This window comes from Galeopterus variegatus, unplaced genomic scaffold, assembly GCF_000696425.1.
Source record: "Galeopterus variegatus unplaced genomic scaffold, G_variegatus-3.0.2 Scaffold12031, whole genome shotgun sequence".
Taxonomy (NCBI): domain Eukaryota; kingdom Metazoa; phylum Chordata; class Mammalia; order Dermoptera; family Cynocephalidae; genus Galeopterus; species Galeopterus variegatus.
Genome location: NW_007738142.1, coordinates 27,461 through 39,019, shown reverse-complemented (window position 1 = coordinate 39,019; position 11,559 = coordinate 27,461). Strand labels below are relative to the sequence as shown.

Below are 11,559 nucleotides of genomic sequence, written 5' to 3'. Positions count from 1 at the left end.
CAGACCGGTTCCCACTCACTGGCTGAGTGAGGGGCGGACCCAGCACCTAGGGTTGCGATCCCGTTGCCGGTCCCGGTCCGGTACGGGCGCGACACTGAGGGTTGCGATCCATTGCCGGACACGAGAAAAAAAATAATAATAATAATAATAATACCGAAATTTGAAGGAACAAGAAACAGAAGCTTAAAAATATTCTGTAGAGTATAAAGACAACCAATAATCTTTTTTTTTATAAATGTAACTATCATTAATCGAGAGGAGGGAAAAGGAAGAAAAATATAGGCAAACAAACTAAATTCTCACTTTTTCAGAGCAGGGAGTCGAAAGATACTATTTTAGTTAACGATTCAAAAAGTAAGAAATAAATCTATTATTTAGAGTTATGTAGAAGGGCCGAGCCCGTGGTGCACTCGGGAGAGTGCGGCGCTGGGAGTGCAGGAGCATTCCCGCTGCGGGTTCGGATCCTATATAGGGATGACTGATCCTATATAGGGATGACCGGTGCGCTCACAGCGCTCACTGGCTGAGCGCGGTGCGGCTGGTCTCAAAAAGGACAAAAAAAAAAAAAAATAGAGTTATGTAGAAGGACTAAAACTAAAGACCGCTAGAAGAGTTTGCTTCAAGGGAATATAACTGGGAATGTTGGGGGTGTGAACAAAAAACTGTTGCTTTATATTAAAAAGAAATCTCTATACTGTTTGTTACCAGAAACATGAGTAACTTTTTTATAATTGTTTTTAAACTGAGAAAAATCAATAGAATAGGCATTCAAAAGAGCATGCTTAAACTATTTTTTAACAAAAGAACTTTGGGATTTTCAAATAACTCATCCTGCTTTATGATTATACTGCCCTTTTGGTTTAAAAAAATTAATAAATCACAATTTTCTCTCATAGAATTCTATAATGGTAAAACAATTAATAAATCATAAATTTCTGTCATAGAATTCTATAATGGCACTTGAACCCCTCCAGATGTCTGTAATTCCAAATCTATATTATTCAACACAAAAAGTAATTTACTTATAAATCTGACAACTCTGAGCAGTGAATCAATATATTTTGAGTTACCTGTTACCTAAGAATGGTTGTATTTCTCTTGACAGAAAAAAATTACACTAAGAATTGCTATTTAAACGGTTGTAAGATGTCCTGTTGTTTTCAATGACAGCAATTCAATTCTATCTCAAAAGTTGTGATCATGGTATGTATTAAGTTTCTCAGTCTTGACACATGGGATAAGGAAGGTAGCTATTTCAGACACTGTCCCTCAGGGTGAGGAAAAATGAAAACATATCAATAATTCACACTTAGGGTGTACCTTTCACATGATGATCTTAGACCACTAAAAGTGAATTAAATAAATCTCACAGAATACTCTAAGTATTACTCTCTTATCGGTCCCCATTTGAAAGATAAGGAAACTAAGGCTAGTTATTTTCCACTGGTAAGGTGAAAGACTGAGGCAATTATCTTGCTAAGTGAAACAAACAAAAAGATCTGTCCCTTATCAGAACTTCTAAGACAGAAGTATTTTAGACAAAAATCAACTAGACAATAGCCTAAACTTCCAATGTCCAACAGGCCATGCTACTTCTTAGGTTATTATGACAAAGAAGTCAGCAACTGCACATAGTAACTGAGACAAGTCAGGAACAAAAAATATAAACTAAATTTTAGTTTAACTTTACCTAATACCTTAACTGTCCAGGAATGAATGTAGGACTGTCATCCGCTAAAAAAAAGAGGGGAGGGATCATGATTCATTCAGACTAAACTGAAGAATAAGATACCAAAATTATACAGAATGAAGAAGATATGAAGCACTCATTTTAACATCAACATATTGGATTAATGGTTCAGAAAAATGAAGCAGCGTATATGAACTAACATGTTTAAAACAAACACGTATCTTGGATTAAAGAAAATTCAATAACTCAGAGCCAAGTAGACCGTGACTATGTGGACATGGAGATTCACAAACGTGATTTCTTAGCAGTTTTTTTTTAAAAAACCCTTCATCCCATCTAGATTACTTTCTATATTCCCCTATGGACTGCACTCCTCAGTTGCCTAAGAACCAATTGAATTGAATCTATTCTAACCAATTGAATCAACTGGCCAAAACATTCCAAAATGAACTTATTCTCAAGAAAACATCATGCAACTAATTATTAATTTCTTTTAAATGTCAAAACAGTCTCTAGGAAACATAGTCCCATGGCAAATAATAAGCCTAGAGTTTAATTCTGAACAATGATATATGTTATGTATCTGTGATTCTAAGACACACCATCAATTACATAATTGTAACAACTGTAAGATGCATCCTGATTTCAGAAACATTAAAAAAGTTTTAAAATATAATTTAGAATCAAAAAAATACAGTAAGTACAAAAGATTATCTATAAACAGTACTACTTGATTCTCATGTGGAAACAAACTTAGATGAGCCTATATGATAAGAATTCACACTGGAATACACTAGAATCAACCTTTCAACCTGATAAAAATTTAGAATCTGCAATCAAATACTATTCCTAGAACAATACTATATTGAGTATCCAATAAAATCACAATGTCTATTTTGAACAAAGTTAACTTGGAATAAATGTGATTTAAAATTCACGTTTACAGATGTGTCATACATGTGAAAGCGGCAGCAGAGCCAATTCAATGAAGATCTCAAAATAGATGTCTTATTGAACTGACTAGTCAATTTAATCTAAATCATCTAAATTTGTCACCACGGACATGGTTTAACTACGTACTTGCAAATATAACAAGAGTGATACAGACATATAAAGAGAACAGGCCATAGGAACAAACAAATTCTTGCCAAAGAAAAGCAAAAATGCATGAAAAACGCAATTATAATCTTTCCTCCTAACTCTAAAAAAGGGAGAAATTAATTTATACCATTGTTTAAATATCCACTTAAATACTACAGACATATAAAGAGAACAGGCCATAGGAACAAACAAATTCTTGCCAAAGAAAAGCAAAACTGCATGAAAAACGCACTTATAATCTTTCCTCCTAACTCTAAAAAAGGGAGAAATTAATTTATACCATTGTTTAAATATCCACTTAAATATCTTCCATATCATACATCACTATTCTGTAATACCTCAATAATGAGATTTTTTAAGAAAACGTTTCTAGACCAAATTATTAATTCTATAATTATAGCAATTGTTAATTCTACAATTTTAGCACATTTCATATAACTGAGCACCTATGTGCAAAGCAGTTTTCCTGAGTTACTATAAAATGAATTTAATTATACCATCTGAGTTTTTCCTAATTTAACAACAGCATTAACAACAGCACTAAGTCCTCTGAGGTTAACATATACCTTATTTTCCCAAAGTCTATACCAAATGAACTTGAAAAATATCATCATAGACTTTAACTGGCCCAAAATCTATAACTGACAGCTTCAGTTTATGAGAGCTTACTATGTGCCAAATAAATGTCTTATCACATTTAGTCCTCACAACAGTCTGTGAAGAGGCTGTTTTATTACTATTATTTTATGTTTTATTATTATCATTTTACCAAAGAGAAAACTAAGGCTTAGAGACCTTAAATTATGTATCCAAGATCACAGAGCTACTAACTGCTAGAACCTAGATTCAAACCCAGATTCTATCTCAAGAGTTCAAACTCTTCACTGCTACTGACTATCTCATAAAATGGCACTATTTGCGAAAGACTTCTCATATGAATAAAAATCGATTATTAATAAAAATATATAAATTAAAATTCTATTTTGGAACTACCTCTAACTTGGGATCTTCTGAACACACTGATACTGGGATCCTAATATCCATGGAAAATCCGCTCCCTGCGATAAGCTTAGGGTTCTAAAGCAATCAGTAAATAAATGTTGTGACCCTACTATGCTAGACACTGTGGATATAATGGTGAATTTAAAAGATGTGGGTCCCCTGTACTCATGAGTCCCCAGTTTTTTCTAAGTTCATAGAACTTAAGCAGAGATGACCAAAAAACAACTTCACTATCAACTGAACTGGGGAAGGGAGACAGGGGGAAGAATAAGCTTTTTTTAAAACAAAAAATTAGCAGTGAAGCAGCATTTTTGTATTTAAAATAAACAGTACATGACTAAGTCACTTCATACACTGTCACCCATAAACCACCTGAAGATCTTCTAGAGGAAGCTCATAAATCACAATTTGAAAATCACAGATTCACAAGAATGAATTTGCCAATGGAGGGACTCTTTTGGCCAGGAAGCAACTCAAGATACTTCTTACTTTCCCCAATGCAATAATACTATTTTCTATTTAGTTCCAATAAGGCTGTGTCCTGGACCTTTCACACTCAACATCTCTAAATTAGGTTTTACCCCCTATTTAAAGAGGAGGAAAATATCTTCTTTCTATATTTTCACCTCACGAAATCTCTCATTAGGTTTGAATACATAAGCTCTACTTTCTATATACACTGTAATAAAATGAAGTAAAAGATGACCCGTGTACTTGAAAAATTCACATTCACACATTAAGCAGTGCACCCTCTTTCATAAGCAGAATTTGGTCTTTTATATATCACTCAATCAGGCTAGCCAGTTAGATCAGTTGGTTAAAGAGCAGCCTTATAACCCCAAGGTCACAGGTTTAGATCCCCATACCAACCACCAAAAAAAAAAGCAATGATATATCATCCAAGAAACATGATTTTGAGGTATTTTGTAGTGGTACTCCCAGCTAGGGAAAAAGGCATGGCCTCATCAAGGTGGGCAGAAGTCTTTGCTAACTAGCAGTCATAGGAGAGCAGAGCACAGGCCAAGCTGAACCCTATTCCCCAACAGACTTGGCCAGCCCACTGTTCCCCTTTTCTGACGATCTAAAGAGGTCCTGTAAAAATCCTCGCTATCTGAAGCTGAGGACTGAATTGAAATATCCTCACCTACATAGAGCTATAATCTGTACTTGAACATCTCTTACCACCCACCCACAACCTCCTTTCTTTCACCTATATATCACATTTTCTCCATTCCCCATTTTCTTATCCATCCTAACCTCACCCCCCATTTCCCAGCAGCAGATCATTTTATGTTATGGCCAGGTAGCAGAAGAGCCAGCCAGCTGAGTCTTCTTGGACTTAAGGTATGACAGCAAAAAACAAACTGAACTCTTTCCCCCACATTCTAGCATGTTGTAGTATAGAGGCTCAAAGGTTTAAAGTTCAGGGCTATCTAACTTTCACACAACTCCTTCAACAGAGTTCAGCGATTAGCAACACATCCCTGGGAAGAAGAAATCGAATACTCTAGTCCCTTGGAATGGGATGCTTACACTCACCCTCACTGCAACACCTCTCACCAAGGGGCCTGAGAGAAGGTTCTTTCCAACGCTATGAATTGACTAAGTCAGAGGGAAACAAGGTCTACTAGTCTATAATGGTTTTTGATATTTGGGAGAGGAGTCTCCCCTAACGCACATCATCCAATAATATGTAAAGCTATCATTCAACATTCAGACATTCCACCATGCCTAAAAGTTACAGACTGTTTTTACTTACATTTCCTATTTGACATTAAAAAGATATTAAAACAAAGCAAGAACATAAAATCACAGGATCAGGAAAGACTCAACTAAATTTACCTTTCAAATTATTTTCCAAGAGATACTCTATAATGTAACAGTATCAAAGCAGATTTCAAGTTCAATGACCATTTAAAATGCCAATCATCATAAAAGACTGATGTAACAATAGAGAATCTTTCAAATATCTACTTTCTAGATATATCTATTCTCTATAGAAAGACAAATTCTGTATCAAGACTGTCCACTGCATAATGTAATGAAACCAATATGCATTTGTTGCAACCTCCAGCATTTCTGACTTAACCAACATGGCGTAGTAGAAAATAAACTATCATTCAATAACTATTTCAATAGGTTCCTACTAGTCTCTATTCTGTGTTACTGAACAGAAAAAAATATTTATGATCGAGTAACCATAAATCAAACCATTGTACTTTCACATGTATGTCCTGTATATGCTCTCCTAACAGTAAACAAACACTGTTTATATGTATTTTATGAATCTGTCATGCCATTTAACTGACTTTAGCAAAAAGTTGCCTACAATTAAAACCATGTAAAAGAAATCATTTTGAAGGGGAAAGAAAACTCCATGAACTTCATGGCCCATATCTCAGAAAAAAAATTAAATGCAACAGAAAAACAGAATTTAAGCAATAAATTGATACTAAAAACGAAAAGGTTATATATAAGAGCTGAGGTACCTTTTAGCACTAGTGGACAATTTAGCAGCTGTTTTGCTGGATATTTTCCCCTCCTTTTTCTTGGGCTGAACTTGCTCTCTTTCTGGTTCTTGCTGAACACTTTCACGTTGGTCTCCATCAGAACTTCCTCCACTAGTGCTTGGACTGTCATCAACTCTTTGTGCCTCAGTGGACATTTTAGATCCTGCATTAAAGAATCAAAAATAATTTATTCAGCTGTGGACAGGACTACAATAAGGTACCTCCAGAAAAGACAGAAAGTGAGCCTCAAAGAAGAAAAAGTAAAACTCAATATAAAATGGATAAGTTGGCCAAAACTTTCCTTTCACCCATTTAAAATGTATTAAGAAATGAAAACATCCAAAACGTATACAGGAAATGTTTATACTGAGCAACATTATTCATAATAGGCAAAAAGTGGAAACAACTCAAATGTCCACTAACATATGAATGAATACACAAAACATGGTAAATCTACATAATGGACTATTATTCAGCCATAAAAAAGAAAGCACAGTATCTACATGCTACAACACAGATGAACCTTGAATCACCATGCTAAATGAAAGATGCCAGTCACAAAGGACCACAAACTATATGATTCCACTTATATGAAATGTCCAGAATAAGCAAATCCATAGAGACATAAAAGCTGAGAAGTGGTTGCCAGGGACTAGGAGTGAGGGGAGAGGGAGGAGTGATGGCTAATGGGTATAAAGTTTCCTTTCGGGGTGATGAAAATGTTAAGTCAGCTCGCTAAATGCCAGAGGTTAGTACAAATAACAACAGGAACAGAGAAATGGGGCGACATTTCCACATCTATATCCAATCAATACATCCTCATGGCTGGGCTAAGGTTAAAATCCCCTAAACTAGTAAATTGATTTAAGTAGCCTTTGTGATAACAGAAGAACATATAGAGGCCTGCATGATTCTAAATAAAAACTGAACCATATGATGGTGTGCACATTGATCCAACTATATACTAAACAGCCATGTTTCACAAGAGATACAGACTGTATTAACACACTGAAGAATTCTTTTTTTTTTTTTTTTCATAGTCTGGGTGAAATATCCCTCAAGGCTTTCAAATTCCCTTTTCTCTGAGTTCATGGTCCCCAAGCAGCTCTGATTACCAACTCAATTTCCTCAATACCTTGATATCTCAGTAGCTGTTATAACCTAGATAACAGACACAAAAAATTCCAGTAAGTGAAAAGGGATATCCCCTCTCAACTGTCATTCCATCATAATCAATTTCTGAGTTTGGTTATTATGAATACATCCCTTATGATCCAATTAGCTTAGAGTGTTCTCACAAATCCAGAACTGAATGGACAAAATCGATGCCCAGACTCTGAAGGGCCTTGTGCTCACCATAGTACTGTCACCTAACAATCACTTTGAGCACTCTCTAGTTACCTTTTCAGACACTCCTTTAAAAAACAAAACTACCAGTGTTTAAGAAGTACCATTAACAACACAAAATATACCTTTAAAAATCATAGATAAATTGAACAAATTCCTTTTGAAAAGGATACTTTTGATTACTCTTAATCAAATTAGTACTTGAAAGAAAACTGTTTTTGATATGACCAAGAATAAGAAATAATAGCTCAAATGAAGACACCTCAATGAAAGCAGTTTTTTTATAATTCAGTCCAAATGGATAGCTAGTTGACAGTGATAAAAATCATCATCGCCAAAGATTTAACTCATAGCTTGCTCTAAGCCAAAGCTATTTTGTAATACAGACCTTTAGTGGATTGAAATTTTTATGGTAAGACAAATCAAAAAGCACTGCAAAGGAATGGAAGAATCAGGAAGCACAGAGAGGTGAAGAGTCAACTGCAAATACTCAATGCCTTCACTGAGACACCACACACACTACCACCCTCTCAACCCCTACAGCTCCCTTCCCCCATGCCAAACAAAAATAGGTCCCCCCAAACAGCTCTGAAACACACTGACGGGAAATCTGAATACTTTTCTACCTATTCTGTAAATGGAAAGCATCAGTCTCCACAGCTGTGACATCTTTTATGAGCACTAAAGTCACTTAATAGAATACTGAAATTTTATATCAGTATGTTTCACATTTAGCTCTAAAAGTCCTAACATATTTCTTGCATTTTTTTTTCATTTTTATTTCGCTTTAAATTCTCATTCGTAGATTCAACATTTTTTTTTTCAGCTTACTCCTCTCAGTTAAAATATATCGGAGGTTTAAAACCACGTAGGTATGTACCTAACAGCGTGTTAGAGCAGATGTGCATGAGAATAAGAGAACAATTCTCAAGGAAAGGCGCTCAGATATAGCAAAGCTGCCAGCAATATTTTAAGAAATGTGAAATGAGTGAGATATCATTTTATACATCTTAAACAAGAAGCAATCCATTACATGACAAATATAGGAGCTCAAATGAAATAAAGTTCTCTTATACTCAGGTTGCAGCTTCAGTTTAATAAACGATGATTTAATAAACTATGCCTAGAGTTTCAGCTGTGTATCACATTAGTTATAAAGTCACACATTCTTCTCAATATTATAAATATGCATTTACATACTCATACAATCTAATAATGCCATGATTATATAATTACTTAAAGAGACTACTCAATGATGTAATCTGAGCCATAATTTGAAACCCAATTTCATAAACTACTCCAGAACATCAGAGGAAGAATAAAGTAAAAATTAGTCTCACTACAGAACTACTAAAAATACTATTAAAAATCTTCACATGGAAGCATAATTTCTATGGTTTCACAATAAAGAAAAACGTATTTCCACTTTTAACCTAACATACCTTATCTCATCCAAATCTTTACCTACAAATGATATAAATTCATCTGAGGCCATTGATAACCGCTATAGATAGAAACTTTTAGAAATAAAGTTTTAATATATATTTTTTTCAAATATCAAAAATAAGGGAATTTCTGCTGGTTTTGTTTTTTGAATGCCCAATTACAGAAAAAAAAAAATGAAAAAAAAAAAAGATTGTACCACTATGGAGCAACTAATTTTTATGAAGAAAAGTAGTCTATAAATCATTTTAATTAGTTGTAAGTAAAAAATTGGTGTCTTCTCTAAAGTATAAACGAATAAAAATTCTTGAATTAAAACTCTTTAAACATTATCTTCTAAATTAGCATTTTAAAATTAATTCCTAAACAGTAATTATCTAATATTGAGGGAAGATAAACTTAAATCTCAGGGTTATAAACACAGAGCTACTCTCCAATAATAGTTTCGAAGATACTGAGATACATAAATTAATATTTTTACTTCATACTCAAAGTAAAACCTGGTTTCTAAACATAAAATAGTAAGGTATGAGTTCAAATACTGTTCCTTCAACAAGAATTGTCTAAGTTGTATTAGCTACGTACTCTATGTTGTAATTACAGTCCTGGAAATTAGCAACACATAATGAATGAAACTCACATGTTCCATAAAAATGAAATGGCCTGGCTATAAATATTACTGATGACATAAAAGCAAATATAGTCACTCCATAAATCCAGATTACTTCACAGATAAGCCTTAGTATAAAACTGCAAAAACAAGTGTTCATTTGGGCTTTTATAACAGGAAAACGTTTGATTTTGTGATCTCTATCTTGCTGTCTTCTTACGTTTCTAATCTTTTCTGAAATGTAAAACAAAATAACTTATATACACAACATCCAGCAATACCCATCTTTTAAGTGTAAAGATATTTATGCGGGAAATAACAGTGAAATACCGGATTTAGGGAAAGGGTTCTGTGTCCTAGGGGAGAAAGGATGAGATATGACATTATATGAAAACCTTCATCTTCTGCATCGGCCCACATATGAAACTCCAAAGAGCCAGGGAGTATCCAAACGTCTGAGTAAAGACAAATATTTAGATTCCCAAGGTCCAGACTGAATTATCACATATTCAGAAACACACTTTTTGAAGGATCAGGGATTAAAAACTGAGGAGCTTAAAATCTTTCTGAACTGCGAGATAATTTGGGGATAAGTCCTAACACTTCCTTTTGTACTTTTAAATAAAAATATCTGAGTAAACTCAAGAAAACACAATACAAAACGATGAATCTTGAAAACATGCAAATAGGTGTAACAGCCACCGAGCACAGGATGATGTCTTTCTAAAGCGGCCTTAATTTCCTTAAGGGAAGATGAATTGGACATTTCTGGCTGGTCGTGGGGGAAACACACACACACACACACACACACGAAGCCACGCTTTATCTTTATTAGAAATGGTAAAGGGCAATGGGATCAAAACATTATGAGAAGAGTGGGGCGCAAGGGGGATGGGGGGGGCAGAAAACAGAGAGAATCCAGTTTCAAACCAGGCCAGTGGGGGCTGCAGAGAAAAGACCAGAGAAAAATGGGCTTCGGTTCCCAACTGTGACAAGCGCCAGGCATCACAAAAGACCAACACAACACACACCCCATACCAGGGCATATATAAATACACCCCACAAGGTCTTCCCCGGGCGGGCCACTGGGGTGCGGCGGCGGAGCCAGACCAGGCACTCGCCAGGAGAGACACCATGTGCAGCAATTATGCAATTAGGGAAAACAGCAAAAGATCAAGCCGGGCACTTTCCACCGTGACATTTATCCTGTACTTTTGCAAAGACTTAGTTCCAGGATGCGGCTGGGAGAGGGAAGGGGCTGGGAGGGAGAAGGATGGGGAACTGAGAACGGAAGGGGGTAGAAGGGAAGAAGGGCCGGGAGGGAAGAGGCAGAAGGGGGGGATGGGGAAGAGGGGGAGGGGTAGAAAGGGCGAGAAACGGGGGCAGGAGGCTCGCGGGAGGGGGCGCAGGGAACCCGGCACGCCGAGGAGCCTGGAAAAAGAGAACTAGGGCGCCAGCGGTGTAAGCAGAGACCTGCGGCATGGAGGGGACGTTGGGGGAGCACGAGGGACGCCCGCGCGAGGGAGGACGCCCGAGGCGGGGGGCACCGGCGCGGCCCAGCAAATACCTGAGGAAGGGGTGTCCGCGCAGGTCGCGGGCTCGACACGTAGCCGGGGGAGAGACGGCTGCTGAAGCGCGAGGGGGAAGGGGTCTGGGGAGGCCCCGGGGACGGGATGTTCCCCGCGGACCGTCTAGTCACCGAAAGCCGGACCCACGCACCACGCACCCGACCGCCCAGCCACGCCTGTCCCCGCCGCGCTCGCTCCCGCCCGGACTCACCCTCACAGCCGCCGCCGCCGCCCCCGGCCGTTCTAGCTCCGACTCCCGAGGCTGTTGCCCGCGGCTGCCGCTGTGGC

General features: G+C 37.0%; 1 long non-coding RNA gene across 1 annotated transcript in view; it reads right to left on the bottom strand.

The window, feature by feature from the left end:
• The window catches only part of LOC103610913, a 14,154-nt gene extending 2,595 nt beyond the window's left edge, over positions 1-11,559 (bottom strand). Inside the window, exons 1-2 of the long non-coding RNA XR_552253.1 lie at positions 11,483-11,559; positions 6,283-6,466 (exon numbers count right to left, since the gene is read on the bottom strand). This is a non-coding gene — a long non-coding RNA (uncharacterized LOC103610913). The remainder of the gene's footprint in view (positions 1-6,282; positions 6,467-11,482) is intronic.